The sequence below is a fragment of the Dendrobates tinctorius genome, unplaced genomic scaffold (genome assembly GCF_039654945.1).
Source record: "Dendrobates tinctorius isolate UK_male_01 unplaced genomic scaffold, ASM3965494v1 ptg000091l, whole genome shotgun sequence".
Taxonomy (NCBI): Eukaryota; Metazoa; Chordata; class Amphibia; order Anura; family Dendrobatidae; genus Dendrobates; species Dendrobates tinctorius.
In genome coordinates, this window is record NW_027361759.1 from 3,498,574 (window position 1) to 3,511,777 (window position 13,204).

General features: G+C 45.3%; 1 protein-coding gene across 7 annotated transcripts in view; it reads right to left on the reverse strand.

Moving 5' to 3' along the window:
* The window catches only part of LOC141098413 (putative protein ARB2BP), a 99,599-nt gene that overhangs the window by 86,148 nt on the left and 247 nt on the right, over positions 1 to 13,204 (reverse strand). The window lies entirely within an intron of this gene.

Sequence of the window (13,204 nt, forward strand, 5' to 3'; positions counted from 1 at the left end):
CTTACATTGGCTGCCCATTCATTATAGGGTCCAATTCAAAGTACTTGTTCTCACCCACAAAGCTCTCCACAGTGCAGCACCCCCTATATCTCCTCCCTCATTTCTGTCTATCGGCCTAGCCGACCGCTGTGCTCTGCAAAAGACTTTCGACTAACCTCTGCACTAATCCACACCTCCCACTCCCGACTCCAAGACTTCTCCCGCGCTGCGCCAATCCTCTGGAATGCTCTACCCCAAGAAATTAGGACTATCCACAATTTGCACAGTTTTAGGCGCTCTCTCAAAACACATCTATTCAGAGCAGCCTATCACGTTCACTAATCAAAGTCATTTTTTGTGCAAGTGTGAGTATGTAGCCCATTCACTATCTCTGTCCCCCACCTTCTCAAGATGGCTGGACCATAATTATAAATACATCATTGTAAATACACACCTGTACTTTGTATCTCCCCCACCTCATTGTAGACTGTAAACTCTCACGAGCAGGGTCTTTCATTTTGCTTTAATTACTGTATTGTTAACGTTGTTACTTATGACTTGTGTTTTGAAACTGTTAAACTGTAAAGCGCTGCGGAATATGTTGGCGCTATATAAATAAAGATTATTATTATTACTACCAGTATCCACCAGCTATGGGGGCAAGTAATGACAGGTGGATAGATTTGTGCGGTGAATATACAGACACACACACGAACACATTATATATTCGCTGAAATACTAATATATCATACACACACTGAAAGAAATTCACTTTTTAATGATATTCTCATTTAGTGAGAATCACGTGTGTGTATATGTGAGGGCTCATTACCTGCGGCCGGCACACACACACATATTATATATATATATATATATATATATATATATATATATATATATATATATATATATATATATATATATATATATATATATATATATATATATACACACACACACACACACCCATGTGCACATGTTAGGTGTGTACTACCCACAGGGGACGAGCAGGATAGTTTCTAGGGAATTTTGCCAACAAAACGTGTCTTACCTTATGCACCACAGATATTACAACAAAATCCCCTCCCCCCAATATAGCAAACACAAACAGCAGGGTGAGCACCCCAGATATTGCCACCAAACGCCTGCGCAGTATGAAATCCACATGCAGATTGGACGCAGGCCTCCTGATTCAGCTGCGTCTACATTGACAATCATATGTTTTTGCTGACACATATCAGGAGGTCTGCAGATTTTTTTTAACACCCAAAATTCGCAACAAGCTGCGTTTTGGGAGAACATGGAAAATCCTGATGGATCCTGATGCAAACGCAGGTCCGTGCCTCCCTATGTTAAGCATAGAGATGTAATCTGGATCAGGATTGCTACGCTTCACAACGCACAGTACCACAACGCTAGTGTGAACGCAGCCCCACTCGTGCAGCCCCTAACCAGGAGCCCCCATGTCATATACATGCTCCCAATACATTATCATTACCACACTAACATAGGGCACAAGCCCTTCTAGTGAGGCGGGAAAGATCACTGTATGACAGAGCAGCATGCGGACATAGTCTATATTATGTCTGCAGTCTGGTCCCATACAGATTCATCACTTTCCCATACAGCACATCCCTCACTTCCGAGCATCAGTGCCGCCACACGGATCCCTGCACACGTCCCCATGTTGTCCTGGATCCGTGCTCCATGCTAATTCCAGACGTGTAGCTGCGGATCCGTGCGTCTCCCTGTGCCTGCGTGTTTTTCAGATGACACAAAACTGCAACAACTTGCGTTTTTGTGCATCTGATAAAATATGCAGACACACGGATCTGTGGGAAAACGGTAACACCTGGATGCACATGCAAGTCCCATCCGTCACCACTGAAAGTCAATGGAGACGAAAACGGATCCGTGTGCAGCCAAAATATGCAAGTGGGAAACCAGCTTAACCCTATAAGGTCATGTGCACACGGTGCGGATTCTGCTGCGGACCGCAGCGTTTCAGGCTCTGCGGGTCCGCAGCAGATTTAGGTGTGTTGTACAGTACTATTGTATTCAATGGTAAACTGAAAAACGCTGTGCACATGCTGCAGATTTTTCCGTGCAGATTTGCTGCGGGTTCAAATCCACAGCATGTCACTTCTTTGTGCGGAATCCGCTGCGGTTTCACACCTTCTCCATTGGGTGTGAAACCGCAGGGCTAAACCGCAGCTCTTTTTTACCTGCGGATTTTTCCAAATCCGCAGCACCAAAAATTATGTGTGCACATGGCCTAATTATTGGGGCTGGACCTAGATCTCTCCACAGGTTTTTGCCTGAAATCACTTTATTATATTGCTTACCCTCCCCTCAGCAAGAACTGACGCTTCTCCCTGTAGGGTTCCTGTCCTGTATCCTCCTCACTCACTCAGTGCTGCACTGCTGCTGCTGACTATTAACTAATAGGAAAGTATACTATAGTATATGTGAGAACATGAGACCAACTTGCTGAGTCACTTGACTTTAACCCCTGTACAGTCACATGCCATATACTGTTTGCCATGCATGCATGTCTGAAGCTAGGAGGAGTATATCACTTTAAAGGGAATCTGACACCCTTTTATTCCCCTATTAGCTGCCGCCATAGACATTGGGGGCTTATCTACAGCATTCTGTAATGCTGTAGATAAGCCTCCGATGTAACCTGAAAGAAGAAAAACACGTTATATTATACTCACGGAGGTGGGCGGTCTGGTCCGATGGGTGTTGCGGTCCAGTCCGGCGCCTCTCTTCTTCATGCGGTGACGTCCTCTTCTCCCGTCCTGTAATGGCGCACTGCTCTGCCCTCAACAGGGCAGAGCAGAGTCCTGCAGTGCGCAGGCGTCGGGAGAGGTCTGGCACCTGCGCACTGCAGATTTCTGCTCTGCCCTCAACAGGACAGAGCAGTGCGCCATTACAAGACGGGAGAAGAGGACGTCATCGCATGAAGAAGAGAGGCGCCGGACCGGACCGCTACACCCATCGGACCAGACCGCCCACCTCGGTGATTATAATATAATGTGTTTTTCTTCTTTCAGGTTACATCGGATGTGACGTTCATGAACGATCCGGCTCCCTGCTGTGAATGAATACTGCAAATATCGGGTATCGGCCGATATTCGCTGTATCAGAATTCCGATACCGAGTGCCGATATTTTTTCTATATCGGATACCGGAATCGGAAGTTCCCATAATGCTATGAGCCACTGTTGTGGCTGTGATTGGCTGCTGAAATGATGTCACCATGATGCGCGGTCTGTGCCGACTGTGGGGGGTCTGTGCCGACTGTCGGGGGTCTGTACAGGCCTGTCGGGGGCCTGTGCCAGCTGCCGGTGGTCTGTATGGGCCTCTCGGGGTCCTGTGCCGGCTGCCGGTGTTCTGTACGGGCCTCTCGGGGGTCCGTACAGGCCTTTCGGGGGCCTGTGCCGGCTGCCGGTGGTCTGTATGGGCCTCTCGGGGGCCTGTGCCGGCTGCCGGTGGTCTGTATGGGCCTCTCGGTCTGTGCCGGCTGCCGGGGGCCTGTGCGGGCCTGCCGGGGGTCTTGTGTGTGTGCAGGCATCGTCCGATGGGACTACAAGTCCCATCGGGCGATGCCTGCTACACTGACAGTGATTGACACATTAGCCAATGATGGGACAGTAGTAGTCCCATCATCCGGCTAATGTGTTGAATGTAAAAACAAACAAACAAACAAAAAAACCCAACATACTACATATATATAACATACATACTACATACAACATACATACAACATACATACATGCTACATATATACTACATACATACAACATACATACTGCATGCATACTACATTCATACAACATACATACTACATACATACAACATACTACATTCATACATACATGCTACATATATACTACATTCATACAACATACATACAACATACATAATACTACATTCATACATACATGCTACATATATACTACATTCATACAACATACATACAACATACATAATACTACATTCATACATACATGCTACATATATACTACATTCATACAACATACATACAACATACATACTGCATGTATACTACATGTATACTACATTCATACAACATACATACTACATACATATAGACATACAGTACATATAACATAGAACATGCTCACCATTACTTGTCACTTTGTTCCCCGAAGCTAGTGTCATTCTCACTGTAAAAAATATGAAAACAACAAACAATATACTCCCTGATCCACAGAAATCCACACGTGTGTGTCCCACGCCGATCTCCCGTGGAGAACAGCAGCGTCAGCTGATGCGACCGCTCTCTACTGGGCTACAGGAATCCAGTGACGGGAGGTAGGTATCCTTCCGCACTGTATTCCTCCGCCACTGTAAAAAAAATAGTCCCTAGTCTCACTTTTGGCATTGCTGTGTGAGAAAGTTCCCACGCAGCTTTTGCCATAAAGTGAGACTAGGGACTATTTTTTTTACAGTGGCGGAGGAATACAGTGCGGAAGGATACCTACCTCCCGTCACTGGATTCCTGGAGCCCCGTAGAGAGCAGTCGCATCAGCTGATGCTGCTGTTCTCCACGGGAGATCGGTGTGGGACACACACGCGTGGATTTCTGCGGATCAGGGAGTATATTGTTTGCTGTTTTCATATTTTTTCCCACAGATGACACTGGCTTCGGGGATCAAAGTGACAAGTGATGGTGAGTATGTACTCTATGTTATATGTACTGTATGTCTATATGTATGTATTGTATGTAGTATGTATGTAGTATATATGAAGCATGTATGTAGTATGTATGCTGTATGAATATAGTATATATGTAGCATGTATGTAGTATGTATGTATGCTGTATGAATGTAGTATATATGTAGCATGTATGTAGTATGTATGTATGTTGTATGAATGTAGTATATCTGTAGCATGTATGTAGTATGTATGTTGTTTGGATGTAGTATATATGTAGCATGTATGTATGTTGTATGAATGTAGCATATATGTAGCATTATGTAGTATGTTGTATGAATGTAGTATATATGTAGCATGTATGTAGTATGTATGCATGTTGTATGAATGTAGTATATATGTAGCATGTATGTAGTATGAATGTAGTATATATGTAGCATGTATGTAGTATGAATGTAGTATATATGTAGCATGTATGTAGTATGAATGTAGTATATATGTAGCATGTATGTAGTATGTTGTATGAATATAGTATATATGTAGCATGTATGTAGTATTTATGTTGTATGAATATAGTATATGTAGCATGTATGTTGTATGAATGTAGTATATATGTAGCATGTACTGTATTTAGTATGTATGTTGTATGTATGTATGTTGTATGAATGTAGCATGAATGTAGCATGAATGTAGCATATATGTAGCATGTATGTAGTATGTATGCATGTTGTATGAATGTAGTATATATGTAGCATGTATGTAGTATATATGTATGTTGTATGAATGTAGTATGTATGTATGTATGCTGTATATATGTGGTATGAATGTAGTATGTATGTAGTATGTTTTTTTTTTTTTTACATTCAACACATTAGCTGGATGATGGGACTACTACTGTCCCATCATTGGCTAATGTGTCAATCACTGTCATTGTAGCAGGCATAGCCCGATGGGACTTGTAGTCCCATCGGACGATGCCTGCACACACACACAACCCCCGGCAGGCCCGCACAGACCACCGGCAGCCGGCACCTGGCAGGCCCGTACAGACCCCCTGGCAGCCCGCACAGACCCCCGGCAGGCCGACACAGGCCCCCGGCAGGCCCGCACAGACCACCGGCAGCCGGCACAGGCCCCCGGCAGGCCCGTACAGACCCCCCCGAGAGGCCCGCACAGGCCCCAGGCTGCACACACCGACACGCACAGTGTCTGCCCACGCACCACCCACACTCTTCCCCCCTCCCGAACAGGATGTACAGGGAAAGAAAGGGTTTTTTTAATTCCGATAATTCTGTCCCATTATCTTGAATGGGACTTCCAGGATCGGAATCGGCGATACCCGATACTTTTTTTAGATCGGCCGATCCAATCCAATCCGATAATTTTCAATATCGGGTGGTATCGGTCAACACTAGCCAGTAGATAGAAAAATATATAGAATTGAGAGTCCTCAGTGGTTGATACCTTTTAATGGCTAACTGAAAAGATGGTAACAATGGTTGCAATGTGTTACCATCTTTTCAGTTAGCCATTAGGCCTCTTTCACACATCAGGTTTTCGCCGTCAGGCGCGATCCGGCGCTTTTGACAGAAACCGGATCCGGCGAAATGCAATGCCGGATCCGGTTTCCCCCCCATTGACTTGCATTTGCGCCAGATCGCGCCGGATGGCCATGCGTTTCATCCGGTTTTCGCCGGATCCGGCAATGTGTCGCGATCCGGCGTCTGGAAAAAACGGCTACTGTAACGTTTTTTGTCTCCGGCGAAAAAGCCGGACACGCCGGATCCGGCGCGTCCGGCTTTTTCACACAATGAAAGCCTATGAGCGCCGCAATGCGCCGGATCCGGTCTGAGCACGCTCAGTAGCTCTGCCCACAGGAGATATATAAAAGCAAGACAATGGGACCCTCAGCCACACCCAACATGCCACCCAAGCCAAGAACCAGGAGCAGGAGAAGGCAGCAGACATCTGCAGCAGCAGCACCATCAGCACCACCCCAAATGGAGCAGCAAATGGAACATGCTGAGGAGGGGAGTCCAGCAGCAGATGAGAGACGGTAATTATCAAATCCCCCCATTCCTCCAAACTAGGGCCATGGAATATCAAGATATTCATTGGCCCTTTGTTTCTCTTTATTCAACAGCCGCCAAAGAGATGCAGCAGCAGCAGCAGAAATGGCATCACTGGCAGCAGCAACAGCAGCAGCAATACCCACAGCCATGGAGTCTGGCCATCAACAGGACAGCACATCTTCTTCTGGGAGCCCTCCCTCGCATCGTCAGCGTTTGACGGTAAGTTTTTATTTCCAAAATCCATCATCTCTGTAATATATGTCTATTCATTGCCTTTTATTTCAAAACAGGAATCACAAGATGAAGAGGAGCTCCCAGAAGAAGAAGGAAGGGGTGGACAGACACTTGGAGTGGGCTCACAATTGGTAAGTTTTTTGCATCAAATGCAGAAACACAACATCACACAACACATAGAAAACAATGTTCTGCAGACCACACACAGCAAACAAATGCCTACATCCAAAGACATAACATTTTTTGTTTTTTTCTCTAGTCTTCCCAATCTGGTGCTCGGCCAAGAGGTCCTCGCAGTGCCTCCCAGGGTCGTCGGCGACAGCAACGCGGCGGTCACCAGCGTGTAAGTATAAATATTTTTGCTTTGTTTTTTTGCACTTTTTATTTCATTTCTTTTGTGGAGGCTAATGTTATTTTTGTCTTTTTCTTTAACAGCCTTCACAGCGTGCTCCCGACTCTGACGGTGAGGATGGAGGACTCGATGTGGACCACCTCATCGATCTCGTCAGAGAAAGGGAGCCGCTCTGGAATATGGCTGACCGCCGCCACGCTGACCTTATCGTTACCCGAGGACTCTGGGAGGAAATCTGTTCGCTCCTTGTGGGCCGCTGGGAGGACCTCGATGTTCGGGCCCAGATTAAAGAGCGTAAGTATATACAGTACCGGTTGCTTGATGTAAACCAGTGTTTCCCAAACTCCAGTCCTCGTGGTCCCCACGGATCATGTGTTCAGGATTTCTATTTACTATGGAAATCCTGAAAACATGACCCCTGGGGACCATGAGGACTGGAGTTTGTGAAACACTGATGTTGTATACTAACCACTCCTTTCTCGTTTCAGGGAACAGAATTGTGAATCGGTGGCGGTCTGTGAGGGATCGTTTCAAGAAGGAGTTCAATAAAGAGATGCGGGCCCCGAGTGGATCTGGAGGACGCAGGAGCAAGTACAAGTACGCACAAGCCCTGTCGTTCCTCCGGGAAACAATGGTCACCAGAAGGTAAACATTACACACCACATGTGAAAAAAAATGTTAGATGTAACTTTTTTTTTTCAGCCAGGGCCATACCATGTCAGTATTTTAATTGTTTTTTTTTCTCTTTATTCCACAGCACGGTGAGCAGCACTCGGGAGCCTGCACGATTGGACCCTTCTGAGGCGATCCCTGAGGAGACCGGCACCGAGGGACACTTCGACCGCCCCGGTACATCTGCACCTTCCCAGCCTTCCCACACATTCGACCCATCTGTCCCATCCACCAGCACAGGAGCATCGTGGCCACCTACATTACATGAAGCTGCTGGTGAGGAGATCGCTTTCCCTTTACCCCACCCTTCTGCCCCTGCCACCTCTAGTACACCTGCGGGTACTGGGCGGCAGCGGCAGAGGGGTCAGGAAAAGAGTTATGCGCCACAGTTCTTGCATCTGAATGCATCTTTCCAGAACAGTCTAAAAGTCTTGTCAGAGCAAATCTCCGCAGGCTTTCAGCAGATCAACTCCAGCATTCTGGAGGTGAAGACACTTCTGCAAACCATGCATTCAGAAGCAAGATCTTCGCCAAACCACACCTTTTTCAGGTCTGTTGTGGAGCGCATGGCAACACTATCTCCTACCCAGCAGATGCATGTAATGCATTCGTGCCACGGTGCTCTACAGCAGGTTACCTCCCAACCTCCACCTCCCACCACTGTAGTTCCTCCACCTGCACCCCCTCCAGCCACTTTCCATCCTCCCCCTCCTATTACATCTGCACCCCCTCCAGCCACTTTCCATCCTCCCCCTCCTATTACATCTGCACCCCCTCCAGCCACTTTCCATCCTCCCCCTCCTATTACATCTGCACCCGCTCCAGCCACTTTCCATCCTCCCCCTCCTATTACATACCATCCACCTCCCCAGTACCAGCAACCTCCCCAGTACCAGCAACCTCCCCAGTACCAGCAACCTCCCCAGTACCAGACATCTCCCCACTTCCAGCAACCTGCCCCGTACCAAACTCCTTCCCCGTACCAAACTCCTTCCCCATACAACTTTCCATCAACATCATCTGCTCCTACAGTCCCTGCCCAACCCTCCACTCCACCGCCCACCACCTCTTCTGCCTCCCACATGTCCACCCATTCTGTAGCTTTTTCCACACCATCACCTCTAACTGTTCCTTCCCCACCACGATCCCAGTCCTCTCTCCACACACCCAGTGTCGAAGTGTCCCGCAGCCCCTCCAGCAGTATTTCCACCCCACACTACACAGATTTGTAATGTGTGTTTTTTAATAAAAATGCCCATTGGGTTTAAAACCTTTATTAAAAAAGCTTTTTGCACTTTAAAAACATTTTACAAAAAAAAAATTTTTTAAATAAATGTTAAATTATCGTTTCACAATGGTTGTCTGTCTTTTCTTTCTGCGGCGAACTATGTTTAAAAAAAAGGTTAAATACAGGGTATTTCAAAGGTAAAAAGGTATTCAAAACCAGGTATAACTGTGGGTAAATTTTAGCTTTTTGCCACAGTTGTGTTCCTGGTTGTGTTTGAAGCAAAGTATTTCACCTAAAAAGTTGTTTATTGTTGGTGATTTCCTACCAATGTACACAACTTTTGTTAAAAGGTGAAATACTTTGCATAAAACACAACCAGGTACACACCTGTGGCCTAAAGCTAAAAATAGAGACCATGACAAGATAGCCAACTTTGGTTGGCAAAGGTATATACTGTTGGTCCAGAAGGTACACAAGTTTGGTTAGGGCTAGTGTTGAGCATTCCGATACCGCAAGTATCGGGTATCGGCCGATACTTGCTGTATCGGAATTCCGATACCGACTTCCGATATTTTTTCAATATCGGAATTCGGCATCGGAATCGGAAGTTCAGTTGATTGACGGCCTGACGTCATCATGATGCGCGGTGTGCGCGCATCATGATGCGCCGTCATTTCGGGCCTTCCGGGGGGCTGTGCCGGCCTGCCGGGGGGCTGTGCGGACTGCCCGGGGTCTCTGCCGGCCTGCCGGGGGGCTGTGCCGGCCTGCCGGTGGTCTGTGCACCCTGTGGGGGTCTGTACCGGCCTGCCGGGGGGCTGTGCCGGCCTGCCGGTGGTCTGTGCTGATGTCCGGGGGTCTGTGCAGGCATCGTCCGATGGGACTACAAGTCCCATCGGGCGATGCCTGCTACCATGACAGTGATTGACACATTAGCCAATGATGGGACAGTAGTAGTCCCATCATCCGGCTAATGTGTTAAATGTTAAAAAAAAAAAAAAAAAATACTACATACATACTACATGCATGCTACATACATACTACATGCTACATACATACTACATATATACTACATACATACTACATACATGCTACATACATACTACATGCATGCTACATACATACTACATGCATGCTACATACATACTACATATATACTACATACATACTACATACATGCCAAATACATACTGCATGCTACATACATACTACATACATACTACATGCATGCTACATACATACTACATATATACTACATGCATGCTACATACATACTACATGCTACATACTACATACATACTACATACATGCTACATACATACTGCATGCTACATACATACTGCATGCTACATACATACTACATGCATGCTACATGCATGCTACATACATACTACATACATACTACATACATACTACATACTACATATATACTACATGCATGCTACATACATACTACATGCTACATACATACCACATACATACTACATACATACTACATACTACATATATACTACATGCATGCTACATACATACTACATGCTACATACATACCACATACATACTACATACTACATGCTACATACATACTACATATATACTACATGCATGCTACATACATACTACATGCTACATACATACCACATACATACTACATACATGCTACATATATACTACATGCATGCTACATACATACTACATATATACTACATGCATGCTACATACATACTACATGCATGCTACATACATACTACATACATACTACATGCTACATACATACCACATATATACTACATACATACAATACATTCATACAATACATACATAGACATACAGTACATATAACATAGAGTAACATACTTACCAATACTTGTCACATTGTTCCCCGAAGCCATTGTCTTTCCGGAATAAATATTAACATAACAAACCACAAAAATACTCACCCACGATCCGAAGCAGTCCACGAGTGTGTCCCACGACGATCTTGGGTAGAGAACTGCAGCATCAGATGATGCTGCCGTTCTCTACGGGCTGCAGGAATCCAATGACGGAAGGTAGGTATCCTTCCGCACTGTATTCCTCCGCCACTTAAAAAAAAAAAAGTCCCTAGTCTCACTTTATGCCATTGCTGCGTGGGAATTTCCCACACAGCAATGGCATAAAGTGAGACTAGGGACTTTTTTTTTTTTTTAAGTGGCGGAGTTATACAGTGCGGAAGGATACCTACCTTCCGTCATTGGATTCCTGCAGCCCGTAGAGAACGGCAGCATCATCTGATGCTGCCGTTCTCTACCCAAGATCGTCGTGGGACACACTCGTGGACTGCTTCGGATCGTGGGTGAGTATTTTTGTGGTTTGTTATGTTAATATTTATTCCGGAAAGACGATGGCTTCGGGGAACAATGTGACAAGTATTGGTAAGTATGTTACTCTATGTTATATGTACTGTATGTCTATGTATGTATTGTATGAATGTATTGTATGTATGTAGTATATATGTGGTATGTATGTAGCATGTAGTATGTATGTAGTATGTATGTAGCATGCATGTAGCATGCAGTATGTATGTAGCATGCATGTAGTATATATGTAGTATGTATGTAGCATGTAGTATGTATGTAGCATGCATGTAGTATATATGTAGTATGTAGCATGCATGTAGTATATATGTAGTATGTATGTAGCATGTAGTATGTATGTAGCATGCATGTAGTATGTATGTAGCATGCATGTAGTATGTATATGGTATGTATGTAGCATGTAGTATGTATGTAGCATGCATGTAGTATATATGTGTTATGTATGTGGTATGTATGTAGCATGCATGTAGTATGTATGTAGTATGTATGTAGTATGTATGTAGCATGTAGTATGTATGTAGTATGTATGTAGCATGCATGTAGCATGCAGTATGTAGCATGCATGTAGTATATATGTAGTATGTATGTAGCATGCATGTAGTATATATGTAGTATGTAGCATGTAGTATGTATGTAGCATGCATGTAGTATATATGTGTTATGTATGTAGCATGCATGTAGTATGTATGTAGTATATATGTGGTATGTATGTAGCATGCAGTATGTATGTAGCATGCATGTAGTATATATGTAGTATGTATGTTGCATGTAGTATGAATGTAGCATGTATGTAGTATGTAGTATGAATGTAGCATGTATGTAGTATGCATGTTGTATGTATGTCGCATGTAATTTTTTTTTTTTTTACATTTAACACATTAGCCGGATGATGGGACTACTACTGTCCCATCATTGGCTAATGTGTCAATCACTGTCATGGTAGCAGGCATCGCCCGATGGGACTTGTAGTCCCATCGGACGATGCCTGCACAGACCCCCGGAGCCTGCACAGACCACCGGCAGGCCGGCACAGCCCCCCGGCAGGCCGGCACAGCCCCCCGGAGCCTGCACAGCCCCCCGGCAGGCCGGCACAGCCCCCCGAAAGGCCCGTACAGACCCCAGAGAGGCTGTACAAGGGCAGGAAAGGGTTTTTCTTATTCCGATACCGGAAGTCCCATAGACTTGAATGGGACTTCCGGTATCGGAATCGGCGATACCGATACTTTTTTTAAAGATCGGCCGATACCATCCGATACGATACTTTGAAGTATCGGACGGTATCGCTCAACTCTAGTTAGGGCACAAATCTTTCACACTCTGTCATCCTGCCAGTGTACTCTGCCTTGAGGGTCAATTTTAAAAACCGGATCCGGCGTAATCCGTCGAAAAACGGATGAACCGGATGAGACGGATCCGGTTTTGTCTGTCAAGAACAAGACGGATCCGGCAGAAAACCGGATCCGGCACATCAGGTTTTACAAAACATTTGCCGGATCGCGCCTGACGCCGAAAACCTGATGTGTGAAAGTACCCTTAAAAGGTATCAACCACTGAGGACTCTCATTTCTGAATATTTTTCACATCACTACTAGGCACTAGGCAGGCGCCCCCTGGCTTGGGTGGCGCC